This window comes from Staurois parvus, unplaced genomic scaffold (genome assembly GCF_062004578.1).
Source record: "Staurois parvus isolate SC_StPar_1 unplaced genomic scaffold, SC_StPar_1.0 ptg000525l, whole genome shotgun sequence".
Taxonomy (NCBI): Eukaryota; Metazoa; Chordata; class Amphibia; order Anura; family Ranidae; genus Staurois; species Staurois parvus.
The window spans coordinates 9581968-9601808 of NW_028318321.1; the positions used below are offsets into that span (position 1 = coordinate 9581968).

The 19841-nt window shown below is 41.2% G+C and overlaps 1 protein-coding gene across 7 annotated transcripts in view; it reads left to right on the top strand.

The window, feature by feature from the left end:
* Positions 1–204: 204 nt before the first annotated feature.
* PHC1 (polyhomeotic homolog 1) overlaps positions 205–19841 on the top strand; it is a 70397-nt gene continuing 50760 nt past the window's right edge. For 4 of the 7 annotated variants that reach the window (XM_089690326.1, XM_089690331.1, XM_089690329.1 and 1 more), the window contains exon 1: positions 205–347. The gene's annotated coding sequence lies outside the window, so the exon portion shown is untranslated. Of the gene's footprint in view, positions 403–19841 lie in introns of all 7 variants that reach the window. The other 3 variants (XM_089690327.1, XM_089690328.1, XM_089690332.1) reach the window with 3 other exon arrangements.

The window sequence follows — 19841 nt, forward strand, 5'->3', positions numbered from 1 at the left end:
TGGGATAGAATGCTGGAGGAGAGCAGTCACACTGTGTGCCATTCCACACACATCCCCTGTACACGGGGCACCCAGGGGGCACAGCCCAGGGGCAGCACACAACTACTCCAGGAAAAGGGGCCTCCCCTCCGTTCCCATAACGACGGACTGAAAGGTGAGGAGGGAGTGGTCACGTGTTCAGGAAGTCGTCCTGTCTGAGGGGAAATGACGTCAGGGGCAGAGAGAAAGAGCCAGACAGAGAGGGAGAAGCTGAGCTCGGAGTGAGCGGCGGGGAGAGGTCAGAGGTCAGCCCGGGACCGTAGAGGGGAAAGGTCAGGAGGTCAGCGCTGGACCGAGGGGCTTCCTAGGTCAGAACGGGAGAGGGAAAGGCGGAGGAAAGCCGGCTCCGTCCGGTCTATGTGTGTATGTATTTGTGGAGACATGGAGCTCCTCCCCCTCTGTGTACAGTCACCTATCAGTATTATGTGTGCAGCCGGTGTCACCGCCTGCCTGCTTGTCTCCTCACCGAGGAGGCCGGGGCCCGCCATGGGGCTGTGTACTGTGTGTATGGACTGGTCTGAACTGTGTACATGGGGGCTGTGTACTCTGTGTATGGACTGGTCTGCATTGTGTACATGGGGGCCACAGTCTCCATATGTGTACAGTGTGTGTATACAGACCTGTGTCTATACTCTGCATTGTGTACATGGGGGCCACAGTCACCATATGTGTACATGGGGGCCACAGTCACCATATGTGTACATGGGGGCCACAGTCTCCATATGTGTACAGTGTGTATACAGACCTGTGTCTATACTCTGCATTGTGTACATGGGGGCCACAGTCACCATATGTGTACAGTGTATATACAGACCTGTGTCTATACTCTGCATTGTGTACATGGGGCCACAGTCACCATATGTGTACAGCGTGTGTATACAGACCTGTGTCTATACTCTACGTTGTGTACATGGGGGCCACAGTCACCATATGTGTACATGGGGGCCACAGTCACCATATGTGTACAGTGTATATACAGACCTGTGCCTATACTCTGCATTGTGTACATTGGGGCTACAGTCTCCATATGTGTACAGTGTGTATATATACAGACCGGTGTCTATACTCTGCATTGTGTACATGGGGCCACAGTCACCATATGTGTACAGTGTGTATATGTACAGACCCGTGTCTATACTCTGCATTGTGTACATGGGGGCCACAGCCTCCATATGTGTACAGTGTATATACAGACCTGTGTCTATACTCTGCATTGTGTACATGGGGGCCACAGTCACCATATGTGTACAGTGTGTATACAGACCTGTGTCTATACTCTGCATTGTGTACATGGGGGCCACAGTCACCATATGTGTACATGGGGGCCACAGTCACCATATGTGTACATGGGGGCCACAGTCACCATATGTGTACATGGGGGCCACAGTCACCATATGTGTACATGGGGGCCACAGTCACCATATGTGTACATGGGGGCCACAGTCACCATATGTGTACAGTGTGTATATACAGACCTGTGTCTATACTCTGCATTGTGTACATGGGGCCACAGTCACCATATGTGTACAGTGTGTATATACAGACCTGTGCCTATACTCTGCATTGTGTACATTGGGCCTACAGTCTCCATATGTGTACAGTGTGTATATATACAGACCGGTGTCTATACTCTGCATTGTGTACATGGGGCCACAGTCACCATATGTGTACAGTGTGTATATGTACAGACCCGTGTCTATACTCTGCATTGTGTACATGGGGGCCACAGTCACCATATGTGTACAGTGTGTATACAGACCTGTGTCTATACTCTGCATTGTGTACATGGGGGCCACAGTCACCATATGTGTACATGGGGGCCACAGTCACCATATGTGTACATGGGGGCCACAGTCACCATATGTGTACATGGGGGCCACAGTCACCATATGTGTACAGTGTGTATATACAGACCTGTATCTATACACTGCATTGTGTACATGGGGCCACAGCCACCATATGTGTACAGTGTGTGTATATACAGATCTACACACTGCATTTTATACATGGAGCCAGTCCTATTATCTGTGTACTATGTATATACAGATCTCCTGTGTTATATCCTACATTGCATTGTGTACATGGAGGTCAGACCCATCATCTTCTTGCATTGATGAACTGTGCAGTGTTTACAGATCTGTTATTACATCTATACACTGAACATTGTGTGTGTGTGTGTGTGTGTGTATATATATATATACATACACACTATAACTATATGTGTTGTTATACTTGCACATTGTATTATGTATATTCATATCTACATGGGGCCAGTCCTCATGTACTGTATAAACAGATCTTCAGCTAGGTACACACTCAGTTTTTTTTTTGTTTTCATTCAATAAGCTGAACAACAACAGAAAGAAACCTAATAGGTTCCTGCATACACAGGGACTCTCCGCTGTCAGAATACACTGATTAATGCTGCAAGCTGCTGGTCAAACAGTGTTTTCCAGCAGTTCCTTTCGACAGAAGTTGATCTAACCATCCCTGCTGAATGGCCCGAATATTGTTCTGTGTGTACCCAGCTCTTTGTTTTATTATATCTGTATATAGCATTGTATCTGCACACAGTACATTCATATACATAGGCCAAGACCTATGATATATGGCCAGTCCTATGATCTATGTACAGTGTATAGGAATCCTGTGTATTATGCCTGTACCCTGCATTCGGTCCTTTTACAGGCTGTGTGCTTTCATAAACTATTATTATTAATAAACAGGATTTATATAGCGCCAACAATGTGCTCAGCACTTTACAATATAAAGGGAGACAATACAGCAACAATACAAGAGGGTTAGGAGGGCCCTGCTCCTTGGAGCTTACAATCTAAATGGGGAGGGGTTGGTGGTACAAAAGGTAATAACTGTGGGGGAAGAACTGATAGGAGGAATAGAAGATTCCGTTATTAGCTGAAGGCAGGATAGGCTTCCCTGAAGAGATAGGTTTTCAGGGATCACCTAAAAGTGGGCAGATTAGGTGATAGTTGGATAGATTGGGGTAGAGAGTTCCAGAGGATGAAGGAGGCTCTGGAGAAGTCCTGGAGATGAGCATGGGAGGAGGAGACAAGAGAGCTAGAGAGCAGGAGGTTGTGGGAGGAGCATAGAAGACGGTTTGAGTGATATTTGGAGACAAGATTGGTGATGTAATTTGGGGTAGAGTTATAAATAGCTTTTATATGTTATTGTTAATGTTTTGAATTTTATTTGTTGGGCAATGGGAAGCCAGGGGGGAGGGATTGGCTGTGAGGGAAGGCAGATATGGAACGGTTAGTAAGGTGGATGGGTCTGGCAGCAGCATTCATGATAAACTGAAGAGGGGATAGTCTGAAATTAGGTAGCCCAATGAGGAGGGAGTTACAATAGTCAAGACGAGATATAACAAGGGAGTGAATAAGTTGCTTAGTGGTTTCAGTGGTTAAGAACGGGCGTATCTTGGAGATGTTGTGGAGGTGAAGTCTACAAGATTTGGACAGTGATTATATTTGGGGTTGAAAGGACTGATGGGAGTCTAGGATTACACCTAGTACAATGGCACGAGGGGAGGAACTGATGGTTGTATTATTGATCTTGATGGAGAAGTCAGGGGAGGGGGCACGGGCTGGAGGGAATAGTATGAGCTCCGTTTTAGGAAGTGGAGTGACATCCATGCTGATATGTCACTTAGTAGATTAGTAATGCGAGAGGAGAATGAAGGGGTGAGGTGAGGGGTAGAAAGATAGATTTGTGTCTCATCAGCATAGAGATGGTACTTAAAGCCATGGGAGTTTATCAAGTGACCAAGGGAGAAGGTGTAGATGGAGCAGAGAAGGGGTCCAAGGACAGAACCTTGAGGGACCCCTACAGAAAGAGGGAGTGGAGGGGAGGAGCCAGAGTTATAGGTAATGCTGAAGGAACATTGTGACAGGTAGGAGGAGAACCAGGAGAGAGCAGAGTCTAGGAGGCCAAGAGAGTGGAGTTTTTTTTTGAGGAGGGGATGGTCAACAGTATCAAAAGCCGCAGAGAGGTCAGGTAGTAAGAGTACGGAATAGTGGCCATTGGTTTTAGCAGTTAGTAGATCATTAGTGAGTTTTAGTAGGGCAGTTTCAGTGGAGTGGAGTGAGCGAAAGCCAGACTGTAAAGGGTCAAGAAGGTTGTCAGTGAGGTAGGAGCTCAGGAGGTTGTAGACTAAGTATTCTAAGAGTTTAGAGGTAAATGGCAGCAGGGAGATGGGTCTTAAGTTGTTCAGGTTGGTGGGTTCCAGGGAGGGCTTTTTCAGTATGGGAGTGATGTGTGCATGCTTTAGAGGGGTGGGGAAGGCACCATTAGAGAGGGAGAGATTGAAGATGTGAGTGAGGGAGCATAGGATAGAAGAAGAGGGTGACCGTAGTAGTTGTGAGGAGACAGGATCCAGGGGGCAGGTATCGAGATGGGCTTCTGAGAAAACTTTAGTGACATCTTCAGTAGTTGCAAGGTCAAAAGAGGAAAGTGTTGAGGGAGGTTTAGTATAGGTATGCTAGGTGGGATAGATACCTGTATAGCAGAGATGCCCCTACGAATTGCATCAATCGTGTTTTTGAAATGATTTGCAATCTCGTAAGCAGTGAGTGAGTTACTGGGTGGAGGTGTAGAAAGTAGAGCGTTAAAAGTAGAGAAGAGATGATGAGGACTGGATGACAAGGTAATAATAAAGAGTGACAAAGTAGGCATGTTTGGCAGCATGGAGGGAGGAATTGTATGTTAAGAAAGCAGATATATATCGGGTGAAAGCTTGGTGAAATTTGGTTTTATGCCACAATTGCTCCAGTGCACGACTATGTCGCTTAAGATTTCTGGTGTTCTCAGTCTGCCAAGGTTGTAACAGTCGGGGCCTGATACTTCGCTTAGTTAGAGGAGCAAGTGAGTCTAGTGTGGATGAAAGCGAATTGTTGTAGACAGCAGTGGCCAGGTCAGGGCAGGACAGGGGAGAGATTCTATCATAGAGGCGGTCCGTTGCAGAGTGGAAAAGAGAAGGGTTTAAGTTGTGAAGGTTTCTGGGGGTAATTATTTGCTGCTTGGAGGGAGAAGTGTTTGAAGATGACACTGTAAAGGTGATGAGATTGTGATCAGAGAGAGGAAAGGGGTGTTTGTGATGTTGTAGAGAGTGCAGAGATGGGAGAAAACAAGGTCTAATGTATTCCCATCAGTGTGAGTGGAGGACTGTGTCCATTGTGTTATGGCAAAAGATGATTAGGTTGAAGCGTTGGGATGTAGCTGGGTTGTTCACATTAATGGGGATGTTAAAATCTCCAAGAATGATAGTGGGTATTTCAGAGGAGAGAAAGTAGGGTAGCCAGGCAGCGAAGTCATACAGAAAGCGGGACATCGGTCCAGGAGGTCAGATCACTGCAATCTTCAGAGAAATGGGAGAAAACAGCCGAATGCAGTGAGTCTCGAAAGAAGAGAAGGATAGAGCGGGAGGGTTATGGAGGACTTGAAAGGTGCTCAGTGGGGATAGAAGCAAACCAACCCCACCACCTTTGTGACCACTGGGTCTGGGTGAGTGAGTCCACAGAAGGCCTCCATAGGAAAGTGCTGCGGGAGATGCAGAATCTGATGCTTGAAGCCAGGTTTCTGTAATTGCTAGTAGGTTAAGGGAGCGGGAGACAAAAAGGTCATGGACAGAGGTGAGCTTATTACAGACAGAGAGGGCATTCCAGAGTGCACATGAAAAAGGGAGGGTGGTTTTTAGGAGCATAGGGATTGAGAGTGAATTGTGGCTATTCCCGGAGGAAGGAAGGTGCCTGGTGTGGGGATGAGATATTGAAGGACCAGGATTTGGGGAGATATCCCCAGAGGTTAGGAGAAGGAGGGTGAGGAAAGTAAGATGGGAGCGGGATGTATATGAGTGCACATGCCTTCCTGTCCTGGTGTTTGGGTCAGCAGGTGAGTAAAGTATTAGCAGGAGTTGATGAAAGCAGTAGTAGGGAGATGGTAGAAGTGAGGGTGAGATGTATAAGCTTTTGGATGGTGCAGAGGGGTAAAGAAATGAAATTTTGAGAACGGAGGATAGTACTATGAAAAGGGGGAGTAGAGGGGGCATATTAAAAGTTACATGGAGTGGCAATCAAACTTGTAGAAGATGTTTCCCAGGGTGTATGTTGAATCTTCCTGCTGCGTTTAACTGCTGGTCTGCACTCCAGCAGAAAATGCACTCGTGCAGCAAAAATGCCCCATACCCCCCCCAGTCTGTATATATACAGTGTAGATGTAAAGGGACATACCTCTGTCGTTCTGTCCTGGTTCAGGGAAAAAAAAAAGGAAGGGTGGATGTAATTGTGGCAGATGGTTGATAGTGTAAATGGATGCAAGTTTGCATCCAGCTGTCCGTAGATCCAATATGAGTTTGCAAAGCCCCAGTTTCTAAATGAAACTAAACACTGAGCATCTGTCTTGTTCTGCTCCAATTCAAAGGGCTCTGTTTACGGATCTCTACTGATCGGACCAAATGGTGTCTGTGTGAAAGGTTGCATGGACAGAGCCACTGCTTCTATTTTGACATCTGTTTAGGTATATTTTGCTGAACGCACACTGTCTGCTTTCAGGGACATTCATCCGTATAGCTGTCAAATTTGGACCAGCTCTGTGTCTTTGTATTTGCTGCGTTCCAGTAGACATGAATGGGACTGCCTGCACATGGCTGCACAAAACACCTGCACATCCCGTGTTGGCAAGGCAGCCCTTCACACAGGTGTAAGGATAGGTATGCATATGTGAATGAGGCCTGAATCTGTACACTGCTTTATGTCTGCACACTGAGTTCATATTTATGTACATGGGGCCATTGCTGTTATCTGTGTAGAGTGTGTGTAGATCCGCTGGGGTGCTATACTTCTATACTGCATTGTGTCTGCAGCTTGAGCCCTTTATATATAGTATATCTACATGGGACCGGTCCTGTTATCTGTGTAGAGTGTGTGTAGATCCGCTGTGGTGCTATACTTCTATACTGCATTGTGTCTGCAGCTTGAGCCCTTTATATATAGTATATCTACATGGGACCAGTCCTGTTATCTGTGTAGAGTGTGTGTAGATCCGCTGTGGTGCTATACTTCTATACTGCATTGTGTCTGTAGCTTGAGCCTTTTATATATAGTATATCTACATGGGACCAGTCCTGTTATCTGTGTAGAGTGTGTGTAGATCTACTGTGGTGCTATACTTCTATACTGCATTGTGTCTGTAGCTTGAGCCCTTTATATATAGTATATCTACATGGGACCAGTCCTGTTATCTGTGTAGAGTGTGTGTAGATCCGCTGTGGTGCTATACTTCTATACTGCATTGTGTCTGGAGCTTGAGCCCTTTATATATAGTATATCTACATGGGACCGGTCCTGTTATCTCTACCAGCCTTTTTCAATCAGGATCTCTCCAATGGCTGCTAGAGGTTTTATGAGCAATTTCTGCCTTCCAGATAAATACCATTTGACAACCATGATCGCTTTAGCCATTTGTAAGGAGGGAATACTTCCTACTGACCTCCAATGTAAGTAGCATTCTTTCCATCAGCCATCACAGTAATGTATTATGAGCTGTAGACATAGTAATTATTAGCAGGGGTTTCCTCCCAGAAAGTACTTTCAAGGGTTTCTCTATGTTAAATAGGTTGAGAAAGGCTGATCTATAAATAGTGTATTTAGATCTCATATTGTTCCTATACCCCATGTTGGGTTCTGCTGTATTCTACAGGCTGCATGTATTTGAATATTTCCATTGGAGTATTCACATTATAGGGTATATTCGTAAAGTTGTAAATCTGACATTCACAAAATTAATTGCAGGTGAATCCTCCTTGTATTTGTGTTTTGTTTTTCAGTGTTTGATTCCCCACCATTTAATGTTTGGTGAAAGTCCTATTCATTCAGTCATAAATATGCGTTAAATGATGTAAATATATGTGCATACTGTATATGTACATATGAATACGTCTGCACACTTGTATTCATATATATGTAAATGGGGCCCATCTCATGACATACATACGTTTATACAGCCTGTGGCCCTTTAGTATTGACCTCAGGTCCCAGCAGCAAGTAAATACCGCATTCATCTTTTGAGTTAAACTAACTTATGCGGTATTGTATCTCAAAAGTAGTCAGTTCACTACAAAATATGCGTTATGTATGGAATGTGGTAAATATTTGTTTTGCGATAGTACTTAAATTTTGCATAATTTTGGTGTTTTTTTGCAGGCTAACACTTCAACTGAAGGCGCACAGAAATATTGTGAAACTGTGAAAACATTCTAGTGTGCTTTCATTCACAAATTGATTTCCCTAGGATGAAATGTTACAATTTACTTACATTCCTGAACAGTGGAGAACATTTTCACACTGATGATACATTGTATACTTTTCACATTCTGGCCAGTGGAGAGTTCCTCCTAAGTCATTCTTTCTCAACCTTTTCCAGACAGATCAGATAACTTTCTGGTCTCAGGGAACCCCTGCTAAAAATGACTATATCTACAACTCATGATACATCAGTGTGATGGTCAGTGGGAAGAATGCTCCTTATACTTGTGGTTACTGGGAAGATTTACCCCCTTAAAGATAGCTAAAAATATCAGTGGTGTCAGTGGGAACTTATCTGAGAGGCAGAAATTGCTCAAGGAACCCCTAGCAACCTCTGGAGGAACCATGCTGTAAGTCCTCGTGCACACTGGGCATTTTTACAGCTGCTGTTTTTGGCTTTTGGGTTTTTTTTTCTATAGCCAGTAAACACCCCAGCATGTTATCCTATGTGTCCATGAACACTTAGGCTGTATTCAGCGTTTTTTGGCTGGAAAAAACCTCCAGAACTAGTGGGTTTCTAGAGGATTTTTTTTTAGCTGTAAAAACATCCTTAATGCAGTAAAACGTGGTAAACCTGCATTTTTTTACCTTTTTTTGAGCAGAAAAATTTTTTGGGGGTAAAAAACGCTTCAGAATGCTAATGCATAAAAACGCTAAAACCGCTGGAAAAGTCGCATTTTTAAAGTTTACATAGCTAACGCTACCAGCGTTATTAAAATGCCAAGTGTGCATGGAGCTAAATTGTTATTTGGTACATTTCTAAAATACCATCAGCAAGCACCAGGTGATCAAAAAATATTTAGGGAATTTACTTGAATGATTTATATAATTTTTTTTTATGGATTTATCTCACATTCAATATTTTACTTTGATGGATTGACTCTTATTATCTCATGCTATATTTCTGAAAAATGAGTCATGTGACCTTCTTATTGCATGCAGTACCCTTTAGTACATTGACCCCTATACATGTAAGCATATACATATACAGTGTAGGAATGCACACAGATCTTATAAATGATTGCCTCTGTACTCTGCTGTATCTGTATATTTCATCTTGCTGCGATCTATAGGCTGAATGCATTTATGTATTTACATCTGGCCTGTCTTGTGATCTATTTAAGGTGTACATTTATTAAACTGAGAATGTTTATGAAGTGGAGAATGTCTGTCTGTTCTCAGAGGGAGAAGAGGAGATGTTTTTCCTGAGAACGGCTGAGATCTGTGTAGAAGGGGAGGGCTGTCTGTGATTTTGTGAGATTATAGAGCAGCTGAGTTCAAAAAGTGAAACCAAAGTTAAAAAGACCATGTAATTACTGTACACAAAAAATAATAATTTGGTTCCCTTTTTTTATTGTGCATTTTGTCACTTTTTCAGTGCGTTATTTTGATGCTTTTATAATGCACATTTTGGCACAGGTTTTTTTATCATGCATTTTGGTGTGGTTTTTTACACATATTTTGGCGTTTCTTTTAACACGTATTTTGGAGCTTTTTTGATGCACATTTTGGCACTTTTTTTGTGCATTTTGGCAAAACGTGCATCTGCTAGCCAAGCTTGGGGTGTCATTACAATTAATTGCACTGCAAACGTGACAGACATTTTGCATGCGTTTCTGAAATGCACACAAAAACACATGTTTCTGTAGATTCCTGGAATGCTCAGGTGTGATTGGGGTGTTAAAAATAAGCCACAATGCACATTTAACCACTTGCCCTCCTGAGGATTTACCCCCCCTTCCTGATCTGGTATTCGTCACTGCACTATTTCAACTGGTAATTGTGCGGTCATGCAATTCTGTGCCCAAACAAAATTTTATGTCCTTTTTTCACACAAATAGAGCTTTCTTTTGGTGGTATTTTATCACCTGTGCGCTTTATTTTTTTCGCGCTATAAACAAAAAAAGACTGAAAATTTTGAAAAAAACCCTGATATTTTTTACTTTTTGGCTATAAAAAAATATATAGTAAACTCAAAGTTAGTCATAAATTTAGAACAAAATATATTCTGCGACATGTTTTTGGTAAAAAAAAAAAATCCCCATAAGTGTATATTGATTGCTTTGTGTGAAAGTTATAGCGTCTACAAACTATGGTATAGATACTGCAATTTATGCCATTTTTTTCTATACACCACTGCGCTAGTTTAACTGACAATTGCGCGGTCATGCAATGCTGTATATAAATTAAGTTTGTCCTTTGTTCACACAGAGCTTTCTTTTGGTGGTATTTTATCACCTGTGGGCTTTTTTTTTTTGCGCTATAAACAAAAACACCAAAAATTATGAAAAAAAAATATATTTTCTAATTTCTGTCATAAAAAATATCCAAAAAACTCATTTCGTCATAAATTTAGGCCAACATTTATTTTGCGACATGTCTTTGGTAAAAAATCCCAATAACTGCATATTAATTGGTTGTGTGAAAGTTATAGCATCTGCAAACTATGGTATAGATAATGGAATTTACACAGCTTTTACTTTCTGACTGTCCAATACATTTCTTGAAGGGCTAAAATGGCAGGAAAGTACTAACACCACCAAATGACCCCTTTTCAGAAAGTAGACACCCTGAGCTATCTAAAAACTGACAAACAAAACCAGCGCTCAAATCTTCATGCAAACTAGAAGGATTTCAGAATGCCAAACGAGGAGGTGCAGCCCTTCAAAGAACGGGAAATCTGGATATATGATGAACAAAAGAAAAAAGGGCGCAATCTCATCGTGCATTACCGTGGTACACAACGTATTTATTGTGAAATCAAATAGATATATACTCACAAACCAAAGGAAAATACAAGCAGAATAAGTGGTCCGCAATGGCAGTCCAATACAATGCTGTGCCCTAAAAAGGGATAAGCTAATAATAATCCCTTTTTAGGGCACAGCATTGTATTGGACTGCCATTGCGGACCACTTATTCTGCTTGTATTTTCCTTTGGTTTGTGAGTATATATCTATTTGATTTCACAATAAATACGTGGTGTACCACAGTAATGCACGATGAGAGTGCGCCCGTTTTTCTTTTGTTCACCCTAAGCTATCTGCTGAGAGTCATGTTGAGTCCATGGAAGATTTATTTTTTTCTACAAGTTTTTGGGAAATGACAAAAACATATATATATATATATATATATATATATATATATATATATATATATATATATATATATATATATAATTTTTTTATTTATTTTTTTTTTTTTTACACACAAAGTTGTCACTTAAATGATATTTTTCTCACACAAGCCATGGGTATATGTTGAATTACACCCAAAAATACATTCTGCTACTTCTACGGAGTATGGGGATACCACATGTGTGAGACTTTTTAGGAGCCTAGCCACATACAGGAGCCTGAAATCCGATGACCACTTTGAAAGCCTGAAGGTGCGTAACTTCCTCATTTCACTTCCTCACTACCTATGACAGTTTCGGAGGTCCTGAAATGCCAGGATAGCACCAAACCCCCTCCCCCCAAATGACCCCTTTTTGGAAAGTAGACACCCCAAAGAATTTAAAAAGTGGCATGGTGAGTATTTTGCAGATCTAATTTTTTCCCACAAGGTTTTGAAATATAAAAACAAAAAAGAAAAATATGTTTTTGTTTTCTTTATTCATTTTCCAAAAACGTGTGTCAACAAACGAGATCTGCAAAATACTCACCATGCTTCTTATCAAATTCCTTGGGTTGTCTACTTTCCAAAAAGGGGTCATTTGGGGAGGGGGTTAGTGCTATCCTGGCATTTCGGGGCCTCTGAAACTGTGGTAGGTAGCCAGGAAGTGTAATGAGGAAATAAAGCCCTTTAAAAGACTGAAGGTCCTTTTGGATTTTGAGGTCCTGTACTTGGCTAGACTGCCAAAAAGTCTCTCACATGTGGTATTCCCATACTTCCCCATTTTGTCATTTTCCAAAAACTTGTGGTAAAAAAATAAATTCTTCTTTTGTCTCAACATGTCTCTCAGCAAATAGTTTGGGGTGTCTACTTTCCAAAAAGTAATTTTTTTGGGGGGTGAGGGCAATTACTTTGAACCCCCAAACATTATATATTTTTTAAAGCAGACACCCTAGTGAATAATATGGTGAGTGCTGCAATTTTTTATGTCAAATAGTACTCGCGCAGTGATTTTTCAAACGCAAATGTTTTTTAAAAAGAAAAAAACCCTTTTTATACTTTTAATGCACAAAAACACTATATATTGGCCAATTATTTGGTAACATATAAAAGCTGATGGTATGCCGAGTAAATAGATACCAAACATGCCTGTGCAATGGCGACAAACTGCATACAGTTTTAATATCCATAGGCAACACTTTAAAAGCCTTTACAAGCTACTATTTTAGATTTAAAGAGTAGGTCTAGTACTAGAATTACTGCCCTTGATCTGACGTTCGTGGCGATACCTCACATGCATGGTGCAACCGCTGTTTACATACTTGCATGGGGTCAATGCTCGTGCACAGGGGGGGCGAGGGTGCTTTTTGATTTTTGAAAATATTTTTACACTGTCCCTTTCTTTTTTTTATCACTTTTAATGCTATCAGCGGGAATTCAGATATCCCTTATAACTTCAATGGGCATTGTCATATATTCTTTTTGAGAAATCTGGGGTCTATTAGACTCTAGATATCTCCTCTGCCCTTACATTATCTAATCTCGCCAAGATCAGTGTGATCAGATGCTTTCCCAATTTACAAATGGCGTTCTTTATATCCTGCGAAACTGAAGTGATGAAATGCTCGTAGTTTCTGATTTCTTAGACTATAGAGATGATTGGCACCATTCCAGTCTCCATCAACTCAGGTTCCCCCGATGGCATGAGACTGCCCGAAAAAGCCGTGGAAGGCAGCGGGGGAGGGGGCATCTTTTCCCACTGCTTGTAAATGCAATTCTGCAGCTAACTAGCCACTAGGATTGCTTTTACATGAAAACCGATCGCCGGCTGAAAATAACAATACCAGGATGATGCCTGCAGCTGCAGGCATCATCCTGGTATAGTAAACAATGTGGTAGTGTGACAAGAGCAACACCACCTGGAAAAAAGAGGTTACTTAAAGATCCACGCGGAGTAATGTAGGTTCAATAGTTACAAAGAGTACTTTATTTGATCACATAGATCGTGGGGAGGTTAAGCAAAAGCATGGTGAACATATCAGACAAATAAAATCATTTAAAAGCACTTGGCGTCCTCATTCCTGGGTGATTTTGGCACATAGGGAACCATATAAGGCAATGGGGTATTATCTAGCTATATGATCCTAGGTTTCCATATAATTCAAGCTTGTATTTAGGTTAGCCATGTATTCTTCAGACGTATTCTTGGTATAGGCCAGCATATGTAGAATAGCTTCCTGGTAAGTAGAGACTGGAACAAAAAAATATATGGTCTTAAATAGGACATAGATCACACCATAACTGCCCCATTCAGAGATAGATTGGTACTTTCATTACCTTCTCAGTGACTTGGCTGTCATACCAATATGATGAATGTAGACTTCCTGGGTAACCACCCCAAGTGAAACAAAGTCCACAGTAACAAGTGATTCTAGAGGTATATATAAAAAATTATATAGATCATACACATCAAGCAGAATCCCTGAATAATGAAAAACAACAAAATAACATAGAGGTATATATTACCATCAATGAAGATCAAGAGGACTCGCGTCGACTTGAAATAGGATCAGGTCCTTAATGCTCGTTCAATAGTGCATATATAGGTGGGAAGCCAGGTAGTCTCAATACATAAATTTCAAAAAGGGTATTATATATGTAGCAGGCACTATATACCTGAATCTATATACCCAGTATGGGGTTTCCAAAAATTGCTCAAACTGAGATAGTAAAGCGGTTCCTTGAGGATATAACTATATCACAGCGTATAGCATATGTGTGACATAGAGTATATATATTGTCCCCCTAAGAGGATTTCCAAAAAATTCCCTGAAAAAACAGGAGTACTAGGCACATATAGCGTTCCCTCTCAACTCCATATAAGCTCTATGAATCTAAACAGCAACTACCGCTAACTGAGCCAAATAAGCAAAGATAACTTGCCACCGGTGGAAGGTATGCTCCTATTTAGGATGGCCATATGCTTACTGCTGTAATAGTAGCTTTATGGTAGTTTTTCAAAGCCTCGTGCCTTCCTAGCATGGAGCTGTAACAACGCCGCTCCTTTCCTCCTCGTGGGCACCGCACCCTATGAAGACGCCGAGCGTAGTGACATCATTACGTTGACGCGTTTCGTCCGCCAATCACCGCGGACTTCGTCAGAACTGGGAGGGGACTTCATTCCATTGCCTTATATAGTACACTAATTGCATACCGAGAGATCTCCATGTCGCCCTCTTGTGTTGAGAAGATATCACTACATTAAAAAGTCCAAAGTGAGTTTAAAAAAACATATATTGATTGCTGGCAATACAGAGGAAGGCCTTATTTAAATAAACAAATCATCATTGATCAGAATAGAGGAAAAGGAAGATAATTATAATTCTGATAGTACATGGGAAGGGAGTACAGGAAACATCAGAGCCAAGTAGAGAATCTCTGTTTTAATACTATTTTTGTTATTATTATAGAGGTTCAATCTGGTGTAAGGCGAACCACACCTCAGGTTGGGTTCTCTATTTTTTTATTACTTTTTTATATTTTTATCCCCTCAGATTCATAATACCGAAATTATATTTTGCCCGGGGGAACCTTCAGTTCCTTGATTTAAGCAGATACCCATATGGGCAATGTAGCACAGGCAAAAATATAGATTCAGAAGGACTTACTTCAGGAAGACTTTAAAATTAAGTTCTGTATTTAGTCCATGTGGGACAAGTGCACCCAGAGTATAGATCCAGAATTTCTCTTTTTGGAGAAGAACTTTATCGAAGTCACCTCGTCTAGCTGAAATATTCAGTAGGAAGATCCCTTTGACTTTCAGGCCTTCTGTCCTTCCCCCATGTACTTCTTTAAAATGTTGTGCCAGGGGATTCTCTTTCTCCCCTTTCCCCCCATTTCTATTTTCATTTCTAATATCTCTCAGGTGTTCACCAATCCTGGTTCTAAGATTCCTTTTCGTTTTTCCTATATATATCTTCCTGCATGGGCATTCTATCATATATATTACTCTATTACTAGAGCAGTTAATAAAGCTACTTATCTGAAATACCCGAGAATTATCTTTGTTAGAAAACTGGTTGGTCTTATGCACAAAAGGGCAGATTTGACAGTGGCCACAAGGGAACATACCACACAGGCGTGTCTTCCTAGTTAGCCAATTTGTTTGTGGAATCTTCTGAAATTCTGACTCTACTAATATGTCATTTAGATTCTGAGCTCTTTTTGCTACCATTTGGGGGGATTTATGATAAGTGAGTCGGAGATAGTACTAGGACACAAACTATTTGTGCCTTTACAGGTGGCTTTTTTCTGTTCTATTTTTTCCATCATCCTGGTATAACCACTCAAAATCCAGTGATGTACCAGTACGTCGCTGGTCCTTGTTGGGTATATTTGCTATGTTTTTTTTTTTTTTTATGCGGCCTGTGGGCTGAATGGAAAAAAATGAGAAGAAATCTTCCAGAAAAAGTATGTGGTATAACCACCATTAGAATATACCGGCCTGCATCCACCCACTTCTAATGGTGGGCACACATGAAAGAACCTAACAGATTCCTCTATTCACATTGGATGATGTGGATGAAGAAATCTCTGCCCCCAATTTTTTTTTTTTTAAAATATATACTGAAGCATGGGGCCATCCACCCACTGGCCACCCCAGGCCACCATGCTTCGGCATACATGCTCTTTTTTTAACTACCGATGAAAAATCTCATCCAGCAGCACTACACACACCTACTTATGTATATTCTGAGAGCAAGACCCTGTTGCTGTCAGAATACAGATGTGGGTGCTGCAGCTGAATGGCATTCTTGCAAAGAAAACAGCAGTGGTTAACAATAAAACTGTAAGGGATCGTTCACACTTGACTTTTTCTTCCAACTCTTGCCAAACGCCCCTATAGCGTTTGACAAGTGGTGATCTGGCGTTTGCGGAGCGTTTTTAACGCTCCGCAAACGCCGCATGCACGGTTTAGTGGCGGTTGATAAGCATTTGCCAAGCATTAAAAACGCCCCACAAATGCCTATAATGAAGTTTGAATGGTATATAAAATAAGTATGCTGCGCTAATGTGAGTAAAATCAAGTGAAGAAACAAATAAATATTGCACAATATTATATGTTAAATATCATATGTTAAATAACTCTGTCCTTATAGTAGTAAAGCAAAGTGATTATGTGCAGGTGTTCCAAAAATCCGTGATCAAGGATAAACGTGACTCTTGTGTTGTTGTGAATGTACAAACATTACACTAACCAGATAGCGCGTGTAGCAATTAAGACCTGCTCCTGGTGCTCTGGACTTGTGATACCAGGCAGATGTCATCAGCAAGTCGGCCACTAGATGTCATCAGTCTAGGTGTATTCTTAAGCATTCCACCAGGGCCTCAGAGGAAGTGGTTTTAAACGAAATGCGTCAGTGAGGTGCCTCTGACCTGTGTGCATATACCGCAAGGCCATCCTGATTGGTGGCCATATCAGATCCGGATGTTCCTGAGGATTTGGATGATATGTGACTTCCCCTTCCTCCTGCTGATGATCGCCCTGGTGGAATGCTTTGGGCATCCAAAACTTATATGTATAGTCTGTTGCCCTCTCACAGGTCCTATATATCTTGATCCCATATCTGGCATGCTTGCTGGGGAGAAATTGTTTGAAGGAAAAGGCAGCCAGAAAAATTAATGAGGGACTCATCAACGCAGATGTTTTACTGGGGAGTATAGACATCTGCAATTTTTTTGTTAAGGTGATTTGCAATTGGCCGAATTTTGTGGAGCCGGTCAAATTCAGGGTCACCCCGAGGACGACAGAGTGTATTATCGTTGAAATTCATAAAACACATTATACTTTCATATTACTGCCTGGCCAGGGCAGCAGAGAACACAGGCATATGATGAATCGGGTCTGTAGACTAAAACAACAGCAGTTCATTTTTTATAGTAATACCCATGTTGAGGGTTAGGCCCCAAAAAGCTTTAAATTCGGAAACTGTAATGGGTTTCCATGCGAATGATCTGGCAAGGTTTGAATTTGGGTTGGTGGAGATAAACAGTTGTGCATATAAATTGCTTTGAGCCACAATCAATCCATACAGATCTTCCATGAAAAAACGCTCCAAAAATCAAGGGGAGTAGTTAAATTTGCTGTTTCCACCTGAATTCCGGGTTGGGCAGTGAATGGGGGAAGTACGGGTGCTGCAGAACTTGTGGGCTGCCAATCGGGATTTGCAAGCAAATCCGGAAGAGTACTAGGGGCTCTACAGGCCTGTGTGCGAATTCTTGGTGGCGGTCGAACACTGCTTGTGCAAGCCACCGCACCAGCTTGTACTGTACTTCTAGGACTCGCCAAGTCACCAAGTCATACTGCAGTATGGTATATGAAAGACCAGGATGTACTAGGCCGCTGGTGCTCGCCAGTTCATCAAAAGGTAGAGCGGCACTAATACTGGCACTCTGCTGCATATGAGAGCCCAGAGGTGATTAAATACCACCAAAAGAAAGCTCTATCTGTTTCAAAAAATGATAAAAATTTCATATGGGTACAGTGTTGCATGACCGCGCAATTGTCATTCAAAGTGAAACCGTGCTGAAAGCTGAAAATTGGCCTGGGCAGGAAGGGGGTATCAGTGCCCTGTACATTTTCTGCTTGGTTGTTAATGATACATTTTTATTTAATGCCCTTTTTGCTGCTTCAGTTGCTCCATGGAGGTCAATGGTGATGTATAGTGATAATACATCAGTGGCTGGCAGAATAGTTTCTTGTGCTATCTGACTATTTTTTAGTAACTGTATGATATGCCTAGTGCCTTTTGAGATATGCCTTTGTTCCTGCACCAATGGTTGCAGGAAGAGATCCACATACTCCCCCCAGTCTGGCTGTGAGGGAGTCTTTTCTATTAATGATGAGTCTCCCCGGAGGTTGTTTTTTTATCTTTGTGAATTTTCTGGACACTATGGGGTTTATTTACTAAAGCTGGAGAGTCCAAAATCAGACTCCCTTCTGCATAGAAACCAATCGGCTTCCAGGTTTCATTGCCAAAGCTTCATTGAACAAGCTGAGGTTAGAAGCTGATTGGTTTCTATGCAGAAGGGAGTCTGATTTTGGATTCTCCAGCTTTAGTAAATAAACCCCTATATGTTACCAATATATATTACCAATAGTCTGCATAGAGATGGTACTAAGTACCTCGCCTCCTTTTTAACCCCTTTTTTGCTCCCCTATTCAACAGTTTTTTCCAATTCTCTTTTATATTGTTTGGTGGTATTCTTACTCGGGATATATATTCCTATCCCCCAATAGTTTTTCCATTTCCTGTTTTATATTGGTGTTTAGATAATATAACAATTCCCCCTCCCTTATCTGCAGGGCGGATTACTATGTCTGTCTTCCCTTTTGTTCCAAAGCTTTAATGCCCTACTTTATATCCTGTGTGTCCTTCTGCTTTTTAATGGGCAGGGTAGATTTGATTTAAATCAAGTTGATTTAAGGCTCAATGTAAATCATAATTTTTAAAGAGCAATTGTCATCCCTGTCCTGCAGCGGCTCCTCCTCCGACCCGTTGTTGACTCCCCGACCATCCCATTCACTTTAACGGGACGGCTGGTGATGCGGCAGTGACACAACAAGGTGAGGGACACAGCAGGCGTGTGGATGCCCACTAACAGGTGCTGCCATGACGGATCTAAAATGATAATGCTCTTTAAATGTAAGGAATCTGACTCATTCTTGCTGGTAGTTAGAATCTTTAATATTTGCAAACCAAATGAAGGTTTCTTTTTTAGAATAATAAGCTGTCAGGTTAGTAAAACAGCGATATCAGAACTGTTTTTAGGCTAATAGGTTAATCACACATAGCTGGAGAACTACTCAAATTCTTTTTTCATGTTTTTTCTCATAATTACTGTAAAAATTGTGTGAATACATCAATGCAGTTCATGTTATCTCAGCTTGCAGAGCTTGGATTCATTGAATGAGTTTACCAAAAATGTAAATATTGCAGAATATACAGCCTCATGCTACATAACTAAGCTCCATTTCATGCTGAATAAACTAAATTATTAATGTATCTTAAATAGAAAATTATTTAGATAGATTTTTTCTCCAAAAGCATTTTATTAAAATAAATTTGATACAAATCAAAAAAATCCTATTTAAATCAAAACTTTTTTTTTATTTACTTTTTAAAAAATCATCTTTTTTTATCCACCCTGTTAATAGGTAATCTTTCCAAATCCTCTATAACATGTTTCGTAAACATATAATTTTAGCTATTATCAGTAATCATTGGATTAAACAGTGACCTGTTTCTCAAATGTGTATGAAATTCTCCCATTTGTACATAATTCTTAGTTTGATTAGCCACTAGGTTC